Here is a 22123-nt window from a genome sequence, read left to right on the forward strand (position 1 = left end):
TTTTTCCCTTTTCACCCCAAACTAAAAAGCAGCAATTTACATGCCTAGCATTTCAGAAATGTTAAAAATTACAAAAGACTACCAAAAATGCCCACACAATGTGACACTGTACACTGCTGCTTAGCAGATTGGACAAGAATCACACATGATGTAAGAATTTAACAACAGTGTTTACACTTGCAGCTCCTGGTGACTGTAACAGTTTGCATAAAAACATACTGGTGAGGATGGCATGATTTATGGATTACATCTGCAAACTAATGGGTGGAAACATCCATGTAGTTCCCAGAAACTGTTACTCTTCAGTTCTTGAGTCTTCTCCTTTTGACATTTGCTTTTGTGCTGCATTTCTGGTGCTGACACTGAGTTTTATACACAAAGAGTGAAATAGCTCAAATATTCTACGTTCCTATCAGCAGTCTCCTGATGTTGCTACACACCCATCTCTCCTCTCCAAGACACAGCTGCCTCTGTTGGACATGAACAGCTGAGAGTGTAGAGGAGCCAAACCTGTGGCTACAGTGATGGTCAGCCAAGACCTGCTACTGGCAATAACCTTGCTGCCTGCCCTGAGCAGATGCCAGTGCTCAGCCCTCCCTGCATGCCACCAAACCTACACCTTCAAGCTGAATTATTGGCCTTTTTCTGCTCACATGTACCTCACCATGGTCTACAGCTTCCTCACAGGGGAAAGCAGAGAGGCAGGCACAGATCTCTTCTCTCTGGTGAGCAGTGACAGGACCCGAGGGAACAGCCTGAAGCTGTGTCGGGGATGTTCAGGTTGATATCAGGAAAAGGTTCTTCACCCAGAGGATGGTTGGGCACTGGAACAGGTGGCCCAGGAAAAGTAAGTGGTCATGGCCCCAAGCTTCACAGTTTCAGAAGATTTTGGGCAACTCTCTCAGGGACATGGTGTGATTCTTGGGGCTGTTCTGTGCAGAACCAGGGGCTGGACTCTATGATCCTTATGAGTCCCTTGCAACTCTGGTTGGTCTAAGGCTCTGTGCTTAATACCAGGATTTGCATTGTTTGGCATTCGGTCCCACCACTGCCCAGCATCCTGAGGGGTGCCACCAGCTCCTCAGTTCCTCTGCTCAGTGATGACTCTCTGATCTGCAAACTCTGGCAAGGTTAGGTTGTTTTCTGAACTTCGATCTAGTTTTAGCAACTCTGTCTCTCCCTAAATAACCACTCAGCCATGCAATTTAGCCTGCAGCCTGTAGCATCACGCAAATTAATTTTTATTATCAGTCATTCAAAAGGGAACTTCTTTTGCAGAAGGGCACGTTTCAAAACATCTAAAAATCTCCACTTTCTTCAACACCATGTTTCCACCTGGAGAGAAAAAAATGTACCCAGCCCAGCTTCCAGAAACACACTGCTCACCATAGAAACTATAAACTAAAACAATCCTCCTAGTGATTACAGCCGAGCATTTTGGTTAATAAGTTATTTGAGTGAGAGGAATATTTGCAAAACATCACTGCTAATCCTGCCGTTTGCTGAATGTGGAAGGGTTCCAGCTGATTGCAGTGACACTCCACCCATGTGGAGAGGGGGGCAGAGCGAGGGACACAATGAGAGCTTGCCTTTTTCACCGAAATAACCTCTCAGCAGCCGTATTTCAATGTAAGGAATCAGGAATATACACAGCACTGTTTCTCAGTAGCAGTTTAATTTTTTCCCCTCTCTCCATCCCAGCAGAGTTGTTCAGGATTTGCTTTCACATCATCTGCACTGGATGTCCATCATTGCCTGTGGGGTAGCAATGCTGGGTGTGAGTCATGAGGTAATGAGCCTCTTGTGCTGCCCCAAATCAATGGATCCTGCTCTTTCCCATTAACAGTCCTGGGAGAACCTCTGTCTTGGCACAGGTGGAAAATTCTAGAAGTGGTCCAAGGAAGGTTTCTGAGCCTGACTCTTCTCTGCAATCTGACTCTGCTCTTACTCCTGTCAGCTCATCTGGCTGGCAGTGCCATCAAACTAATGGCAGAGGGTCCTGTGTGCACAGATGAGTGAAATGGAAACACTGGGCTTGAGCTCAGCTTAACTCCAGCACTAAGGGTATGTCCTTTGGATTTCTCTTCCTGAAGTCCTATTCATTCCATTTAGCATAGGTTGGTTTATATCTACCCATCCTCTGTTTCCCATGAGAAGTCACAAGCTAAGTTTTAAAGGCAAACATCTAAATAAATTAGTAGGCTACATCAGGATTTTCTTTTTTGGAAGAAGCAAAGACATAAATTCCCCATACAAGTTCTTTGAAAATCATGCCCTTTTAGATTCATTGTTTTTGAAAGCCTTTCTGAGCTAGAAAATGCAGACCTCTTTGGGATATTCATTTTGAAAGTTGAACAAAGCATAGAAGCATCATTTAGGAAGTCTGTTCAGCACTCCAAAAGATGAACAACCCAAATATGCAACTGCATATATTATCTTCTGACTGAGTGACAGCAGCCTCTCCATCACTCAGACAAAAAGCACATGAATGTCTCAACAGGGGCCAGTGCTCAGGAATGTGAATGTTCAAGATTACAAGGGCCTGTTTCAAGAAATTGGAACAGCTATTGCAAAATACATTCCAAATTGAAGACACCTGTATCTGTGCAGATATTTGCAAAGACTGGGTGGTCTAGGCACAAGGACCTCTGAGCTTTAGGACTGGCAACTCCAGGTGTTAGAAAGTTCTGCAGTTTTGGCTTAAAAGTGCAAGACTTAAAGCAAGTTGATCTGGGCTCCCTGACAATTTTTTACAGCAGGGGAACAGGACAGGTACTCCATATTCAGTCATTGCTGCACAAACAGCTGAGAACCACCTTTAGAAAATTCCCAAACTGCAATTCTCTGGTAGTCTCATGACTCCAGTTGCTAGATTTCCAGAGAGATAATGTGATCTAGAGAGCAAAAAACCTTAGTTGGTGGTACTGCCTTAGAAATTCATGTTCTGTCACCATTTCAGGCTGACTCCGATGCTGGGCCAGTCCCCGAGTGCCTCTGTGCTAAACCAACACAGGGACCAGCCTCGGGGCCAGGCTCCTGTGCATCCTGCAGACTCACCAGAGGGCTCACAGCAGCTCCCTGTGCAGGAGGCACAGGGGAAGATGCAGTGCCTGGGAAGCAGGACTCACACAGGCAGCCTCATTCGCTCCAGGAAGCTCAAGCTGTGCTACAGGAAATCCTGAGGAAAGAGGTGGTCCTGGTCCAGCCTCTCCCAATGACTTACACTGGTGTCAAGGGCTGTTTGCTTCTGCTCAGCTCTTGCAGCCAGGAGCCTCGGGGCTGCCTCAGTCTTCCCCACTTACAGGGGGCAGCCCTGCAGGGAAAGGAGTCCCAGGGCCTCCCCTCCACCAGGTCAGCTGGAAAACATAAAGCTCAGGGACTGCTGTCTGGAGAGACTTGGGGACAAGGGGAAGTGAGACTTCAGGATTTCAACCTTTGCTCTAGTGAGTCCTCACTGCACAATATATTTTAATCCACATTTACCTGCCAGCTGGCTGCCCTGAGCAGCAGCATACGGGGTCTTTCTTTTCCTTTTGCAGATGAACAGCTGTTTGTTTTTGTGTGCAAAGTGAGGCAGGTTTTTTTGCTTTCTAAGGTATAGAAAATAAACTACAGCCTTGCAACTCCCTAGTGCTTTCCAGAGCAATCTGAGGCAGAAAATGTGGCCAAATCCCTCAGGCAGACAAGAAAACTCCTGAGGCTTCCTCACATTCCAGTGCGTGCACCAAGCAGCTGAGCCCCTGGGTCTGAAAGTGATGGCTTTCTCCTGATGCTGCCTCCTGGGGACAACACTGAGCCACTCAGGCAGGATGAGGAGCATGCCAGTGATCTTTTTTAACTCAGAAAAACTGTGGAATAATTTAGATTGGGAAGCATCTATAGACTTTATTTGGTCCAACTCTGCTCCAAGCATGACTACCTTTAGTGGTAGAGCAGGCTGCTCATGGCTGTGTCCCATTGGATCTTGAATACATTAAAGGACAGAATTACCACATGAATATGTCTTTTTTTGCTTATGTCCCATCCCTTTATAACAATCTTTGGGATTGTTACCTTGAGCCTTTTCACTGCACACACCTGAGACAAGTTTGCCTCTTCTCCATAACCATCCACTGCTGATTAGACAAGACAGAAGGGAGCCTTCTTTAACCTTCTGTGGGTTGGAAAGGTGGGCTTAATAAAAAGATTAACCCTTGTCCCAGCCTGGTGCTCAGGATGTATTGGCTTAGGGACTTACCCAGCACCAACCTCCCTGACACTGTTGGCAGGTAGTCAGAGGAACATGGCTCCAAAGTGTCCAGCTCTGAGGGGAACCCCTCCTACGGGAGGTCAGTTTCTCACTGCTGCCATCTGGACTCTTTGGAGTAGATTTTTTTCCATGTAGTGATCACCTGCCACGATGATTGTGCTTGAAAATGCAGGTGTTTCTTTGACACCTAAGTAGATTTTTTTTAAAATGTGCTGGATCTGATAAGTACGGAGGAGATGGGCTTTGAGGTGTCTGTGCTTAACCTCTCCAGCCATAAACTAGACAATATAAGACTTCTTGTCTTTCCTTTATCTGTCTTCTGCGGGGACATTGTCAAGGTCTTTGTGTATGGGCTGTCTTTCCTGAGTCCATACAATGTTCAGCAAATGGCAATTCTGATCCTATTTGGGTCTTGTGTGACATAAACCATAGAAAAAAAGCAGGTGAGACTTTCTCTCCATGGTTGTTGCTGTAGCTGTGCTACCAGTGACTCACAAATCAATACGCTTCATTTCCACCAGAATTTCATGGATAAGGAAGGTGATTCCACAGCACAGATGTGGAGGAAGCCACGGTGACAGAGTGTGTGGGAGGGGGGCTCTACAGGTGCCTCAGCTGCTCCTTGTCACACCAGCCACACTGTGCACTCTTAAGAAGTCGTGGATGACAATAGCTATTGCTATTTTCTCCTGTTGGGACAAGTACCCCCTTGTTTAAAAATCCACACCTCTGTGTACACCCACACAATACTCCAAATCATTGCAATATGTGGACTGTGATGATATGAATAACATAAATATTCCTTTGTACTTGTTAAATGATTTAAGCTCTCCCCTCCACCCACCCCTGTGTGCCTCTATATATCTGATAATATGGGATTATAAAACAGTGCTGTTATTCCTGTGGGGTTTGGTTATTTAACATTGTACTGAGCAAAGTTATCAGAGCAATCCCGACGGACCAAAATAACTCTTTGTTTATGATGTAGTGTTTGCAAAATGGGAGCCAAAAATAGCTATTGGCTGGTTGGCTTGAAACCTTGCTGACCTTTTAGCACACCCAGCAGAATCCACCAGTGCAGAAATCCCTGCGCTCTGGGTGTGCATCAAACCACCCTCTACTCATCTCTCCAGCTGCTGACTCCTACTCACTTGGGTCACTCGTGTCCAGTCCCATTTGCTGTCAGTCCCCTTGTGGCATGTGCTGAAGGGGAGAGGTGTCACCTCCACCCAGGAAGACTGTCCAGTCTTCCAGGAGAGGAGAGGTCTGTAGGAGCACGCCACCACCTGCCCCACTTCTGTGACAGCTTTAGGGAACCCAGAGCCAATCACAACTCTCAACGTGTTCTGAACAGTTTCCCCTTCCACACTCAGAGACAGATCTGGACCTGGATTCCAGAAGGAAGTCAGGCGACCATTCCTGATTGTGCTCAGCAAAGGTGTCCAGTTTTCTGCCCCTTTTCCTCCCCAGTTTGCACTTCTCCACCCAGCTCAAGACTTTGCTGGCCAAAGCACTGATAAACATTTAACACCCCTGAAAAGGCAATCCCCCTGTGCTCGTTAAAACTGTCAGTAAAAGGCTCATGCAGCCTCCATCTCTGCAACTCTTTTATTCCTGTATAACCAACTCTCTAACTATTCCATCATCCTTGTAGTGGAAGACTGTGATTGTCCTAGGGTGACTTAAAATTTGCCCTAAACCAGGATAGTGAACAAAGGCCATTTTATCCTCTGTCTCACTCTGAACCTACAGTCCCACACCAAAAGGCAAGGAATTCAGAAATTCCTGCACAGGACTGATGCCCTCTCCTCAGCCATGCAGATGATTGTGACAGAGTTGCTTCCTGCTCATCTCTATTCCTTGTCACAGTGCCTTCTGTCCATTATTACTCCTTCTCACCATTCTCCCACCTTCTTAGCTGACATACAAATCCCAGGGCACACAGGAATGAAGGCACCTGACAAATCAGGGACCCAACTGAATGTGCAGAGACATCAGGAACAAGTAAAGGCATTACCCAGAGGTAAGGGGAGATGTGCTCCTTTTCCAGGGGTCTGTTCCTGCCTCGACCCATGGAATCACCAGTGGGAAAGTCCAAGAGGCAGGGAAGACTCTGCCAGGCTGACAGAATCACACTCAGAAGAGAAGCCTTGCAGCTCCAATTTTTCCCTAATCACTCCTCCTTTACTTGACACAAGGCACAGCACTTGGTTTGCAGGATACAAAGCAATATATAAGACATTATCACAAGGCATGAAGTGAAAAATCTCTTTGCTGGCTCTGTTTGAAGAAAACATCTGCTCCTGCTGGATCTTGAGGGAAGCTCCAGACTGGACCCAGAGCTCTGGTGATGTGCAGAAATGATTGTGAGGAACTGAGGCTGCAACACTGCTTTGAGGCAACCTTCCCTGCAGTGCACAGAGCTTGTGGAATGGAGAGGCTTGAAGAAATCACCTATGAAATACAGGAAAGCTTTTCCTGTGCAAACTGTGAATATTTGAAAGTTCACTCATTTGGCTTCATTTACAGGAATTTTTTACAGAGTAATATCATCTTGATACGAGACACCCATCAAATTTCAAATCACTTCTACCATTCTTTCACAAAATGGGCAAAACTTTATGCTTCCTTCTGCTTTATTCTCAGCAACTGCTACTTTAGGCTAACATTTTTAGGTATACAGTAAATATATTCTGACCTGTCTCAGTCAGAATGCTCTTAATGTTTCATTTTAGCCCAAACAGGAAAAGACTGCAAACTAAACAAAAAGAAGAAAAGGGTCTTACAATCAGAAGCTTCAGCCAAGCACCTTGAGTAAAGGTGGCCTTTAGGAGGACAGCCCAGAGCAGAATGCTGGTGGGCCTTTCCAAAGACAATGTTCTTAGCAAAAGTATTGCTTAACCTCCTCTAGGAGTATAAGAGCAAGAAGGAGGAACCTGAAATTATTAATAAATTCTACTTATTTGGCTATTACACACTCTTCCTGCATTCTACAAGAAATGCATAGGTATTGGTAAGACACTGAAAAATATCTTTCTGTGTACCTGCTGGGAAGGACTAGTCCTACTTTTAAATAATTTTCCAGTGGTGTTGGGATCAGACTGGTTGTATAAGGGATGTTATATGTCAGAACCAATCCCAGCAGCCCACCTTAAGTTTATTTTATATAAAGTAGACAAAACCTGTGGAAAGAGAAGCTGAAAGCAGAAAGAGATCAGCATCTAACCTGTGAAACTCAACCAGTTTCAAACCTGGTTGGATCCACAGTGCTGCTATGGGTCACTGTGCAAAGTTATTACTCCCCATTTGACCATCCTACTGATACCAGTTGGGATTGTTGTAGAATACAAGCAGTAATGGGCAGCAGATAGATCGTCAATAAAGACTGGGTCCTCTATTAACCTTTTCAGAGGTTATGACAAATTCTTGCTTTGCTGCTTGATCACAAGATGTTTTCAGGAATTATCTGCAAGGGAATCTGGCTCAGGCAACACTGATCTCAGATTTGACCTGCTTGCCTTTTGTTCCTTCACATCCTTATTTTATCATTCTTGAAGACAAGTGTATTTTCCCTGTAACAAGACCATCTTGTAGAGAGTTAGCATACAAAGGGCAGATTATGGGAGAATCAGGAGCAAAACCCCTTGAGACACTTGTGCAAATTGCAGCTGAGGCAGATGGTATTTAAACAGAACGTGTGAGCACAATTAGGGGGAGAAGAGAAGCCACAGAGGACCTAGAAGGCAGACTGACAATACCTCGTAGCCTTGGCAACACCTCCTCCTGATTGCCCACATCAAATGCAGAGGATAGGGCATGAAGGGGGTCGCTAATCAAGTGCCCTCTTTGACGACCTTCTTAATTTCTGCCATTCTGCTCTGAAGGGCTCCTGCCATCCTCCCAGACTATGGAGAAATGTTTTGCACTTGCCCAAAGGAGCATTGAGCAGCTTAACTACCACAACAAATAACTCTGAATCTCCAAGTTGTTCTATTAAATATACAGGACACACACAAAACAAAGTTTTCAGATGTACCTGTGGGCAGGGAGGGCTTCCTCCACCTTGTTTGTTCACTCCCTGACCCATGGTGATATGCCAGGTGACACGAGGCTATTCTCTTTGAAGTCCGTGGGAAAACCAGAGGTTTCTAGAGGAAGAACCATTGAATTTTTTGAGATTTTGGATGTTTAAAATTAAGATACAGCATCTCACTGCATAAGATATGAAGAAAACTACATGGAAAACTTGTGGCATTAGGGTCATGAAGGATTGCCTCAAAAAAATGAAAAGAACATAGAAATATTTTCTCTCTACCCTCTCTGGAATAGTCACATTGGGTATTGGATGGAAAAGCATTCATTTAGATGACAGAGAGATGATGTTTTTAATTTGATTTCACTACGTTTCAGAATAAAACTTTCTGTGACACCTGCCAACTTATCTAAAATGTGAATCTTCAGTATTTTACCTAGGAAAGTGCTTCTAAGGTTTCTCAGCTAAAGAAAGCAGTGAAAAAAACAACCTGAACTCTAATATAAGCAATTCTTATTACTCTGGAATTGTAGGAGGAGTAAATAAAAAGGAATATCTACTGCAAGGGTACTAAGCATTTAAGGGAAAAATGGGTAAATATGGAGCTGAAAAATCTGAAAGGAAAAAAAAATACATCTATTTTCAAAATCCTCCTCAACTTGCACAAAGCAATTGCAGGGTATATGAATTCAGCTCCCTTTTGCAGGCTGTAGTCCCTGCAGGACCAAGCAGTCACTGCTCTTTACCTCTGCTCTGGTACTTATGGTCCAGAACCTTCTGGCCAGCACAAGGATAAACCTTTTGCATGAGATTTCCCCAGCCATTTGTCTTTCTTCCTTCAGTGACATCTGCCCTGATCTGCTCCTTTTCCTCCAGAAGCAGCACTTTCTCAGCAGCATGGATGAGCACCTTTTGCATTCCACAAGTCCCAGTCAGGAAATCTTGGTTGGCATCTGAGCTCTGAGCTTCATTGGGCACTTTGGCCTCACCTTTTAGGATTCTCCTGCAGCTCAGTTTTACATGTGCCTTGCAGTGACTGGGGAATGCTCTGAGCGTACCTGCACCCCTCACCCCCTCAATACTTTAATACTGGGCAGCCAGCTTCTAACAAAGCCTGTGAACATTCTCTAAGAGCCAATATGGCTGTTAACAATCCTTTTTCTCTCCCATTATGGACTATTGACACAGCTGTTCTCTTTCATCACTCAGACTATGGAGAGGAAGTATGATTTCCACATGAAAAGAAAGTTAATAAAATTTTCACCTCTCCTCACAAAACTGCTCTCCCATGTTAATGATCTGCAGGGACAGATTTGAACAGTGCTTGCAACATCTGGAGCTTGGGAAACACACGGATCCCTCCACAGGCAGCTGAGAAGTGATGGGCAGGACAGCACGGGAGCAGGGGCAGAGGAGGAAAGTCTGGGAATATCTCCTGCAGCCCAGGGCCTGGCAGTGCAGGGCTTTTCATGGCTTAAAACCCAGGAGTGAACTGAGGGGTGGTGTAAGTTAATGCTCAGTCCCCGTGTCCAGCTTGCCTTGATGTGGGACCTCAACTTCTCCCTGGCAGGAGTATTGTGGGGCTGTCTCAGGGGACAGGGTGAGGATGTGAGCCGTGTCAGAAGCGGGTGCTTGGCTGGCAGGAGGAGCTGCCCAGACCCACAGCAAGGCTCACCAAAGCTCACGGCGAGGCCAGGCCGCAGCTCTGCTTCCACAGGAGGACGATCCAAGGGCCTCCATGCATCCCACTCTGCCTTCATTGTCACAGCAGCTCCCTGGCAGAGAGCGTCCCTTCAGTCCTGGGCACCTGCCGTGCCACACTCAGTGCAACATCTGTGTCTCTGTCCCCAGACTGGGGTAATGTGCTGCATCCCCCGGCAGCGGGAGCAGGGCCGAACCGGCACCACTTTCTTCATATCTTATCAGACTTTGTATTTTTAAAAGATGAGAATAATATTTCTCTTTGCCTGTGTCGTGAGCGTTCTGGGTGGGTTTGCAGCAGTGCTTCTGGGAGAGCATCCAACGTCCTCTGCCGTGTTTGGAAAGGGTGGCTCCCGCCAGCCCTGCCGTTGATGACATTGGCAGCTGCGGCAGATTTGGCCCACGGACCTCGTTCTCCTCACTGATTTTCATCCCATCTCTCATGGTTTTTTCCACCCGACCTCCTCCCTGCAGGACAAAGACAATCGTCTCCCTGGCTGCTCCTTGCGGTTGCCCTCACTGTCCCCCGGCAGCTGGTGCCACATGTCCCCAGCTCAGCCACCACGGCCCCTGTTTTCCAGCGCTGCCACCAGCCGAGGGACACAGGAAGCTCGCTCCTGCTCCCATCCCTCCCTAGCCGGGAGTCTCCTGCTTCAGTGGCTTTTTGCACGGCTGTGAAGGTAAAGCCCAGCCTCTCCCCAGCCCAGAACAGGCTTGGGAATGCCCCATCTCTCTGGCTATAACGGTGTGGAGATGCTCCTGGGCTGGAGGCTCTCAGCAGCCAGAGCAGCCCCATCCGGGCAGGGACACGCCACCCCTGAGGCCCTGTGAGGAGACAGGGAGCAAACTCCGGTGGAGAACCTGCAGCCTGCCCGACCGAGGAGCCACAGGGAAGGATGGAGACGTGCTCTCTGCAGGTACAGTGCAGAGAGGAACACCAGGAAAAGTGGGTTAGCTCCTACACCAATGGCTCTGCAAGGCCCCTGTGAGAGCATGAACATGCTGCCTTCCCCAGGGACTGGAGTTGTCTCCAGGCAAGCACACACAGCGTGTCCAAGCCAGCTCTGACCGTGTCCATGCTGGTGGCAGAAGTGTCCTTGCAGCCTGGGTGCTCACGGGGCTCCTGGCCACCCTGTCAGACCTGTCTCCACTGGTGTCAGTGCCTCTCAGGATAGACATGAGCCAGACAAATCTTAAGGGGACCCACCCGGCCCTTTCCCCCCCCCTGAGCTCTACAAATTTGAGACACAAAATTTGAGAGCCAGGTTCTGTGAGCAGAAGAGAACAGAAACCCCTTCAGTGTAGAAAAAAACCCCAAAATTAGTCAGCAGAGAAGTAAATTTTTTTTTCAGTTCAGATTGCTGCTGCAAAGATGGTTGTTCTCCCTGAGCTTCTCCAGCCCAGCTGTGTCTTCCTGCATGGAGACCAGTGCTTTCTGAGGGTCAGACCTCTCTCTTCATCACCTCCAAGGCTGGGCTGTGTGCTATCCCTGTCTGTATCAAGCAAACAGAAAACTCTCTGTCCTGTGTCCTCCCTTATAGAATTTACAGGAGTATAACAGGGAACAGACAATTCCCTATGAAAAGACCATAAATCTCCTGTCATATCTTTGCTGCACATCAGCACAGATTTAGCTTGGTACCTCCTGGTGACTGAGTCTCCTCATCAGTGTAAGCAGTTTCCTGCATTTGCTGCTGCTGCGAAAGCACCTAATTCTCAGATAGTTTGTATTTTCCATTACAGCAAACCCAGCTGCTTTCTTTCCCCACTTTGGCACTCAGAGCTGAACCAATCTATTGTCCAAACAGCTGAAGTCAGCATTGCTGTCCCCCTGTTTGAGGGGCAGCCACTTCTTGCCAACTGCTCAGAGCAGCTCAGCACCTCCAGGCTCATTCCCATTTCGTGTGCAACAGCAGCAACACTGAAAGTCCCAAATCTGTCCTTCAGAACCGCGGAGGTGGCTTGGAAAAGTCAAGATATGCTACACTGGGTGTGATTCAAAGATACATTTAAGTTCTTTTAAGTTTAATTTAAAAAGAAATGAAGCATCTGCATCTAAGACCTGAGATTTTAAGAAAACAATTAATATTAAAATCACAAGACCTAGCAAAGCTGTCATTATTAACAGCCACTTTCTGAGAGCACCAAATGGCTGAGCAGCCAAAGGCCAGGTTATGAGATCTGTGTAGCAAAGACATCACCCTACCCACAAAAACACGTCTTTCATAATTCCTTTTTGTGTGCCAGTTGGAAGAATGCTCTTGTAAGGAAGATACCTGGATTGCTCTACAGCTCAGGATCTGTTTTCCAGCTCTGCTGTGGTTTTTGTCCTTGGGCACAAAGAACTGGTGTTCAAATGCTCTCTGCTTCAATTTCCCCATTTGAAAACTAAGGAAGTCACTGATCTCTCACAATGGCCAATATTCTAGAACTTTCTTTTCTTTTGTTCAAGTTTCCAAGGAACTTAGAAAAGTCACATAGACAGAACTGTAAATTATAAAGCATATTTTTTATATGAACTTCATCTTGAACCAAACTCTCCTTTTTGACTCACAGTCCTTAATTGACACTGGCACGTTCTTTCCTTCATGCCTTTAATTGCTTCAACATAAATTAATTAAAATGTAAATTAAATGATAGCTTGCGGGGAGATTGCAATTACCATGATTTCATCTTTCACTGCTACATCCCGCGGTACCAACAGGTCTGTGCAACAGGTATACCAATTAATAGCAGACAATAAAGATGTCTGCAATCACTTACCTCTCTGCTTCAGGTTATTCAGTAAATGTTGTCTTGTATCTATCCCAAATCTCCAGCTCCATCAGATCGAGACGTGAGAGGATGAGGTCTTCATTCAGCAAGAAAAAAAGAGAAAGATGCCCAAAACATTGGGCAAACCTTTAAGAAACCTTACAAAATGTTTTCCATGTGGCAAACAGATTGTTGTTGAGACAGTTAAATGAAGCAGAATATTTAAAGTTTTTGTTTTTAACTGTGCCTTCACCAGGGTCTACCTGAGAATGGATCAGCCCCTCCACTGTCCCTGTGTGTTCAGAGCGTTTGAGTTCAGAATGTCTTTAGGCTGAAATTACCAAGTGTTATAAAGAATGTCAGTAATTAACTTGATTATTCCAAATCTGAAGACAGAGATGAGAGAGTCATGTTTGGGCTTGCTTACCTAGAAAAGGAAAACAAATTATTTCTAACAGGGACATGAAGAAAAATCACCAGGGCATTTCCAACAACTCTGAAATAAGTGCAGGTTATCAACAGCCATCATAAAATGCATCAGTTTGTTTGAAAAGGTAGTGGAAACTCAAGTTGTTTATTGTCAGAAAAGCCCAGAGCTTGTGATCTTCACTGTCTGATAAGCCCTGGGAACAGCCACAGCCAGGGCACTGAAAGTGTGTTACTCAGGGCCACTCAGGTCCTGAATATCTCCAAGAATGGAGACACCACCACCTCCCTGAGCAACCTCGTCTGGTTTTCAGTCACAGTCAAGGCTGAAATCAGGGGAGAGTGGGAAGAAACAGCTGCCTTGTGTCCAAGACATGAAGAATCATAGAATCATAGAACAGTTTGAGTTGGAAGAGGTCTTAGAGATCATCTTGTTTTAACCCCTGCCATAGCCAGGGACCCCTTCCAGTAGGCCAGGTTGCTCCAAGGCCCATCCAGGTTGGCCTTGAACATTTCCAGGGATGGGACACGACAGCTTCTCTGGGTAACCTGTGCCAGGGCCTCACCATGCTCGCTGTAATGAATTTCTTCCTGTTTCAATGTGACAAGAGGGTCTTGAAATCTTGCCATCCCCTCCAGTCATCCTTGGAGCCAGGGAAGTGCGGTGAGTCTTCCCTGAGGGATGCAGGCTGTAGGCACAGCTGCAGCCTCTAGTGCAGGGCATGCAGGCAGCTCCAGCCACATCTCCAACAGGTCACCCAGAATAAACCCTCGGTGTCTCTGGGCGCACGTGGAAAATCAGTACTTGTGCCATGGTGCTACCTACATATGCTGCAATTTGTCCAGTTCCTGCAGTCAAACAATCCTATTTTTGTACGGCTGCTGAAAACAGGGCCCTTAATTACTGCCTTCAGCAGGAGTGGGATTATCCAGCAGATGAGAGAAGCAGGCTTGCTGCTCTCAGGGATGACACATTGGCCAGCTGAACTCCAGTCAGCAGTCCTGCTCTGAGTCACAATTTGTGCCCTCTCCAAAAGTAATAGTGCTGTTTTTTAAATTTATGGAAGAGTTTATCCCTTGTACTTTTGTAATCAGTTCTTTCTTGGCTCTTCACATGAAATGTTAAGGAAAAAAAAAAAAAAAAGAAGATCTGGCTTTTATCCTGTGGTATGGTCACTGAAAATTCTTACTGCTGTTCTGGTGTGAAAATGATGTACCTAGTCCTGCAGAGATGGGACAGAAAGCTGCAGAGGGCCTTAGACCTGTCCGTATCACAGGCACCCCCAGGAGGAGCAGAACCAGACTGAGGAGATACAGCCCATCAGAAAAACCTGCCCAGAGCGAAGGAAGGAAGGAAGAAGGGAGATTATCAACCCTTTTCAGGTGGTGAATGTGTTTAGGCATTGCAAACTCAGAACAGAACACCTCCTCTTTCCAGCCTTTTAATGCATTTTGCTTTTGCAGTGCTTTCCCTTCTTCCCTCTTGCTTGCTCTTGGCCACTGAGTGACATTAATATTAGTTTTCCTTAACTAGGATTCTCCTACTTGTGTCCCTGCACAAGAGTGGCTCCACACATGCCCTAGAAAAAGCAGCAATTTTTGTTGACACAGGGGTTTTTTTTCCATTCTTTAACTTTTTCAAATTGAAGTCTTGAAAGGTTAGACAGTGGAAAAAGGAAGATTTGGAAAAAATATCTGAACATTGTACTTTCCCTGGCAAGCATATGGAGGAAAAGTTGAAAGGAGGTGGTGATGAGGGTAGGGAGTGGAAAAGAAAAACTTGACTGAAAGGAAAAAAAAAAAAAAATTTTTTATTTTGAAAATTGACAAGTGGAGACAAAATCAATAGTTTCACATTTCCTGAAATTTCTCATGAAATTGCTGTTTTGCCAAAAATGAAACTTTCCAGTGAGTCCCCTCCCTTTTGTCACAGTTATTTCACAAGTATATTTCCATTGGAAAATACATGTGTATCAAATCCAGGATGAAGAACAAACTAATGCTGGAGTGCCATGTCCAGGGCACAGGATGGGAGTAGTGGGGAGCTGGGATGGAAAAGATGCTTATTATATTTGCAAATAGCTCCAGCATGGGACAGGCAAATCCGTGCTGGATCATAAGTGAGCGCTAAGTTACCCCATGAAAATCATTAGAAAGATAAATATTCTGAAAAAAGTAGGATGAATTTCAATTAGGACAAATTTGAACTCTCAGCTACAGGAAGGATCAGGCTTCCCTGCTTATGGGAGATAAGAAGCTACTTTGGTATCAGCTGGGTAGGAAAGGACCTGAAAGTTTTAGTGGGTCACACCTTGACTGCAAATCAACATTGCTCTTGTAAAAAAGTCAGATACTGTACTGAGACATACGAACAGAATCACAGCTGATAAGACACATGAAGTAATTCAAGTGTGTTTAACATCAGTAAAATTTTAGCTTCAAGTTCTGCATTCAGCTGGGAGGCATTTTAAGGTCTTTAATTCACTGGAGGGAGTTCAAAGGAGACAACAGCTGGGGTGAGCAAGGACCCAAAACCACAACTTGACCTCGGGAAGGTCAGAAGAGGTGGGTATGTTCTTCTGGAGAAGAGAAGAAGAATTCAAAGGATGTGAAGAAAAAAATAAATTTTTCCCCATTACAGCTGTGGGTAGGACAAAAATAATGTGCTCAAGTTACAACAGGGGAAATTCACACAAAACCCAGCAGAGCTTTGGGTTGGTGCAGCTGGAGCTGCTGAGCAGAGGCACGTGGGGTCTCTGGATATTTAACGAGAGACTGGACAAGTACTTTGAGAAATGGCACAGCCATGGCATCCAAGATGGCATTCTGACAGTGCCCTTCCACCCAGTTTTCTGTGATTTTTAACAGTTCAGCAAGTAATGATTTTTAAAACAGCTCCCAAAAGACTTGAAGCTTCCTGAAGACGCCCAAACCCTCTCTCTTTCTGCAACCTTTTCCCACTGCCTTGTGTTTCCACTGGCTTCAGTGAAATGAGGATTTGCTGGCTGCAGCTCTTGGACCACATCAATGACTTCTCACAGTCAAACATTTAATTTACCTCCCAGCCATGCTCAGAGCCTTGGGAGTGAACAGCTATTTTTAAAGCCACCAGTCTGCCACACTGGAACATTTGGTCGTCAGTAGAGAGTGTGCTCGAAGAAATAATGACTGCCTTTTTATCCAGAGACTATTACAACTTATGTTTAAAGTACACTAAAAAGCATGTTTCTGTGTATTGGTATGGAAGGTATATTTAAGGCAAATGTCCCTCCAATTCTGCTCAATAAGCAAAGAGCAAACAGCAATACTCCACTCCTGACATTTTAAAAGCTCTCTGATGTTCTTTTCTTCTTTTAACAATGGGGCCAATTTTCCTTTCCTGGCTGCCGGTCTGCCCTTACTTTTTCTTTTAGCATCTCTTGAAACTACCTTGACCTCACCTTTAAGCACTCCCTTCTCCAGGACACTGAGCTCAGTTGGTGTGGGAGGTGTTGCTGATGGAGGAATGAAAGAGCAGACATCACCATAAGCATGAGAATATTATCAGCACTTGCTCTAATGAGGACCCAGCAACCCCTGGGGCCATCATTAATATAGATCCTGGGTCTCTCCTCTGCCCTGTCCCTTCCCAGGGCAGCAAATCTCTGACGGTTTCTGGCCACACCTCTCCACAAAGGACTGACTGACTGACTGCCCCTGTGTTTGGGAGGGGACAGAGTACAGAGCACATTCAGTCTAAGCACCTTTCCAGCCATCATTTGCATGGCACAGCACGGTCTCTTGGTGTTTAGCTGCTGACCTGACAGAGACAGATATTGATTGCTGCTGCCACACACATCCTCGCCAAGGAGAGGGTACCCCCTTCCTCACAGCTGAAAAAGCAGCAGTCTTCTCCTCTCACCTAGAGGTTTAAATACACACACAAAAAAATAATTAAGAGACTCCCCTTGATAAAAAAAATAGAAAAGTCATCTACCAGCCCAAACCTGTGAGTGTGTTTGTGCCAGGGGAATTGCATTCCCAGTTTGTAGGTACAGGGCCAGAACAACTCTCCAGCTACATCAGCTTCATTTCAGGCCAGGTCTAACACAAGTTTGTCACTGCCCAGGACACCTGGGTGATGGACTTTTGAGACCAGGAGCAACCAGCCATGCTCTACCCATAACTGCTTCAGTAAATCACTGCACTGAGCCCATTTTCTCATCAGTAAGCCCTGGCAGAGCTAAAAAAAAAAAAAAAAAAAAAGGCTTCTGAAAAAAAAGGGCATAGCCCTGAAGCTGGTGAAAGACTTCTCCTTTACCATCACTGTGAATGAAAGCCTCTATTTCTCCCTCTGACAGCAAACACCACCGGTCCAACCCCACCAGCACAGCTCAGTCCTGCTACAGCAAAAGCTTCCCTCTGTTCCCTCTGGGTCAACCATCTCCATGGGCTCCTAGACTGATTTTTGGGCCATGCCTATACTTGAAAGACAAATCAGGTTCAAGTAGGGTGTTACTTGTAAGTGCAATCCCCATTCGTAAGTATCTCAACTAATCTCAAGTGTCTTATGTTAAAAAAAATAGGACATTCAACACAGAATAAAATGTCTCATACATAAAACCAGGTAACTGCCATGGAAAAAGCTAATCCTGGGTAATTCCAGACCAGCTCTGAGCATACCACTGGCCTTGGAAAAAGGTACATTTGTGAGGCGTCAGGAGACCCAGCCCATATCCACGAAACTGAAGAAACTTTGTAGGCCTGGAGGAAAAAGGTTCTGCACCCTGTTAACTCACAGCCAGGGCACTTCTGAAGGCACTCGCCTCAGAGTAATTAGCAATTCCCACCTTGTCAAGGCTCAGACAAGTCAGGTATTCAATTATTTTAACATCCTGGCCCTTCTGAATTACAGCCTAAGGACATTTTCTACGGGCAGGTCCTGTAGCTGGTTCACCTTCCAGCTGGCTCAAAGCAGGAAGGAGAGCTGGAAAAGCAGCAAAACCACTTTGCTTCAGCTGGTTCTGCAGCTGTGGTGTGCCAGCAGTGGGACAAGGGGTAACTGCCTCCTTTCTAGTGGGAAATCCCTGCAGGTGTGGCTGCCACTGATTTGGGGCAACTTTTGGAGACAAGTCAGCTGCAGAGGGTCTGCATTTGTGCTCCTGTGAGATGTGTGCCAGCAGCCAGCACAGCCATGAAACTACAGACCATGATGGAAGAGGAGACAGGACAGAGCCAGAGATCCAGACAGGACTTTCCCAGCTGCACAGTCACCTTGCCATGCCCTCAGCTCTCATGAGGTGCTCGAGTGCAAACATAAACACTGCCCAACATGCACAGGGGCAGTAGTGCCACAGACAGGAAGGAGGCAGACAACCTTGAGAGACTGGCAGATCCATACAGGATGTGTGGTGTTGGGTGATGTTACACTGTGGGTGACAGCAGAGACATGTTTTGAGGAGATTTGAGCAATGAGACTTCTGTAGGTTGATGAATCATCTCTCTTTCCAGTAGACAGAGGCAACACCCCACTCCTGAGAGCTCAAATTAGGGCTGTGAAAATAGCTGAGGGTTTTTGGCTTTAATCCCAAATCAAAATATTTTAAGAAATCAGAACAACCCAAAAAAAATTGTTATTCTTTTGGGCTAAGTAGGCTGGGTTGAGCCACCCATCCCTCTCCTTCTGTATGGTGATACTGCAGAAATATTTGTGTATAGAAGCACTTATTTTGGTTTGCTTGAAGAAAAAGGAAAAAAATTTAAAGAAATAAAGAAAAGAAAGGGCTGTCTTCCCCCTCGCTACAAATAACTTTAGGAAACTTCCCTCCCTGAGCTCTTCACAGCAAGTGGTTGGTGTCCTGGAGCTCTTGGCCCTATCAAGATGTTACCACAGTGTAGATTAGTGTCAGGAGCACTTGAGGCAGGGCTAAACTCACAAGTACACAGAAGGTAATGGCAACCTTGTAGGGCATCCAGAGAAGGGGAGAAATTGAGACTGAGCCCATGCCTTAAATGAGTCCCTTGCTCACTCATCCAAAGACAAGTGGGGTTTGTACTGCCATGACCAGGAGCCATCACAAGGTGATGATACAGGAGCACTGCTGTGAAGACGTCACTGAGGCACCTGAGGAGGAGAGCTTGTCAGTACTGGGCAGGAAACCAAAATTCTTCTTCACAGCAAACACCCTATTTAAAAATCTCAAAAATAGAGCAGATTTCAATCAAAAATGTGAGTCAAATTCTCAAAAGAGAATTTTAGGGCATCTGTTTTCATATAAATGCCAAATTTGAGAACAAAGCCTTTCTGACCTCTTCTCTATCCTCAGCAATTTCATTCAATTAGTATCAGTAAGATTATCAAGTTATAATTAAAAAAATAAAAATTAAATTAAAAACCTGTTCCTGCAAAAAAAAAAAAAAATTTCTGGTGGAAAATCATCTATTAGTACTTTTTCCAACTTGGTCTAGAGCTTGGAGTTATTTGGTGTTCTCTGTGATGACCTGGGAACCCATGACAAATGCATGCATATGACCAAGTCTACAGGAAAATATTACCAGGAAGAGGGAAAAACAGTTACAATTTTTATTTGTTTTATCATGAGTTCTGGTTATTTTTATGGAGTAATAGGATGCTGACAACATGATTTTTTTTTTTTTACATTATTAAAGCAAAATTCAGAAAACAGTCCTTAACTGGTATTTATTAAAACTTGTTTTAAGTGTCTCCTTTAAAATGCAATTGAGTTTTCAAATTGAGGTCTCTCAAAGAGGAAAAAAGCTCTTTAAAAGTTATTTACATTGTTTTCTTACATTGTAGAAGTTTCTTACATTGTAGAAGTGTGATTTCTACCTTGTCAGCAGGCCCTTATGCTCTCAGGCAAGGCTTTTTCCAGTTGGAACTTTGTAGTCCTGTCACTTCAAGACTGAAAAAGGGCAGTTTCTTCCCTTCTCACCATTCCAGTTGTGTCAATGGATGGTCAAAACTAAGGGAACAAAATCATTTTTCTTCTAAAACCCATCATACTCTGGTGCAGGAGAATGGTGTGAGGAGCACAAATAGCTTCATGCCTTCCCCTAAAGCAGTGTCCCTCTACTTTGGTTAAATTTATTGACCCCTCCAGGCCTTTTTTAACTGCATATCCATCACCTCCTCTTCTCCCAAGCACTGTTGCTCCCCTTAGATACCCTGAATGCTCCCTGCTCCTCCTCCCTGGACACCAAAACTCCTTCCTGGCCCTTAATTTCCTCACCTGGAACCCACATACACACTCTGCCTGACCTGGCCTCCTTCGTGTTGCTGTGCTTGGGTCTGCCCATGGATGCCACAACCATCTGTCCCTCTTTTTGGTCCCTGAGGGACCGCTTTGGGGAGGGCACATCCCACCTGGGGCCATCTCAGCTCTTGGCTCCTCTCCCCTCACAGGCAGCCTGGCCCTGGCTGCTCCCTAACACAGGGAACACACTAGGAATGCTTTTCTGTCAGGAGACTGCCATACACAGCACCAATACAGTCTGAGCTACAGATAATTTTGAATTGGAGGAGAAAGGAAAAATATTTAGCAAAATTATGTAACTGAAGGTCAAAAATAGCCTATTGCCATCTGGTTGAGCTATTTTGACAACCAAAAAAACCCTTAAGTCTTTATAGAGCTAGATATACTGCTTGCAAACTCAGCCAAATTTTTTACAAAATCTCAAATTTCACATGTTTGATTTACCTCTGGAGTTTTTTGAACCAGCTTTGCCTGTGCACGAGCCATGCCCAGTCATACATCTCCATTCCAAGTCTGCCATTAATATTTAAATGCTCTGTCATATTCCTGTAAAAGCAATTACACAATGTCAGGATACTGCAGAAAAAAAGAAACTTTAAATAGAGTAAAATATAAAACAAAATTAAAAAAAAAACTTAAATTCAACCCTCTCAAACACTGTGGATGAATCCCCGACCTGCTGCCCTGCCTCCATTGGCCATCAGGAAACAGCTATTTTAGCAGCCCAAGTTGTAATGGAAACATCATTCTCAAGCTGTTCCATTTGCTAAAGCAACTGGGAATTGCAGAGATCCTGAAACAGTGCCCAGACATGACTTTCCCTATTAAACAGAGGACAACTTCGTGCCATCTTCACCCAGCTGAAATGTCAGCAGGGAAGGGAGTGTCGCCCTTAAACTCCCCCAGGCCGCGGGATGGGGATGGAGCGGTGTGACAGCGTGCCAGGAGCTGTGGTCACCCAGCCTGTCCCAGGTCAGCCACACAGCAGCACTGCTTAGGTCTGCTATTCCAGTGACTACTGACCTTACCAGCAAATCCCAGGAAACTGCCTTCCTACAACTGCGACTGAATCTCAGAAGTTGTGCCTCAGTGAGAGTGACTTGTGTGGAAACCTTTAGAATTCAACACCAGTTGTGTATTTTCCAGTACATGGAAGAAAATAAAAATGCTTTCCAATGGATTCCCCGTCATCTAGCCTGAACCTGGCCCCGGCAGCAGGGATGAGGGGAAGCAACCTACCTTCTCAGCTGTCAGACTTGCCCCCACAGCCCTGAGGTAATGATTTCCCCAACCCATACAGCAGGGAAAGACTCTTTCCCTTCAGCAGTTTTATGTGCATTGCCTTCCAGCCTCACTGCACAAGGTTAATTATCCCTGAGTTGCTTCCCCTGCGCCACCTGGCATCACACACCTATTGCCTGCCCTGGTGCTTTGCAGTCCTGAGCCCTTCTCACACTTGCCTTCTCTAGGGACATGGGGTGGTTCCAGCATACACCTCTGTCACCTCTGGAGACATCATCCACATCCACTGATGCTCACAGGTGTCCAAACCTGACCTGAGACAAAGCCTGGGATCCACCCATTTGACTCCAGGAGCCTGACTGAGGTGGCAAGGTCAAGATGACAATTCCAGCTGACAAGAAGTTTTAAAAAAGAGCAAGGTTTCATACTGGTATTTCTGGCAACAAGCACTAAGCAGCATTTTTT

This window comes from Motacilla alba, chromosome 5 (genome assembly GCF_015832195.1).
Source record: "Motacilla alba alba isolate MOTALB_02 chromosome 5, Motacilla_alba_V1.0_pri, whole genome shotgun sequence".
NCBI lineage: Eukaryota > Metazoa > Chordata > Aves > Passeriformes > Motacillidae > Motacilla > Motacilla alba.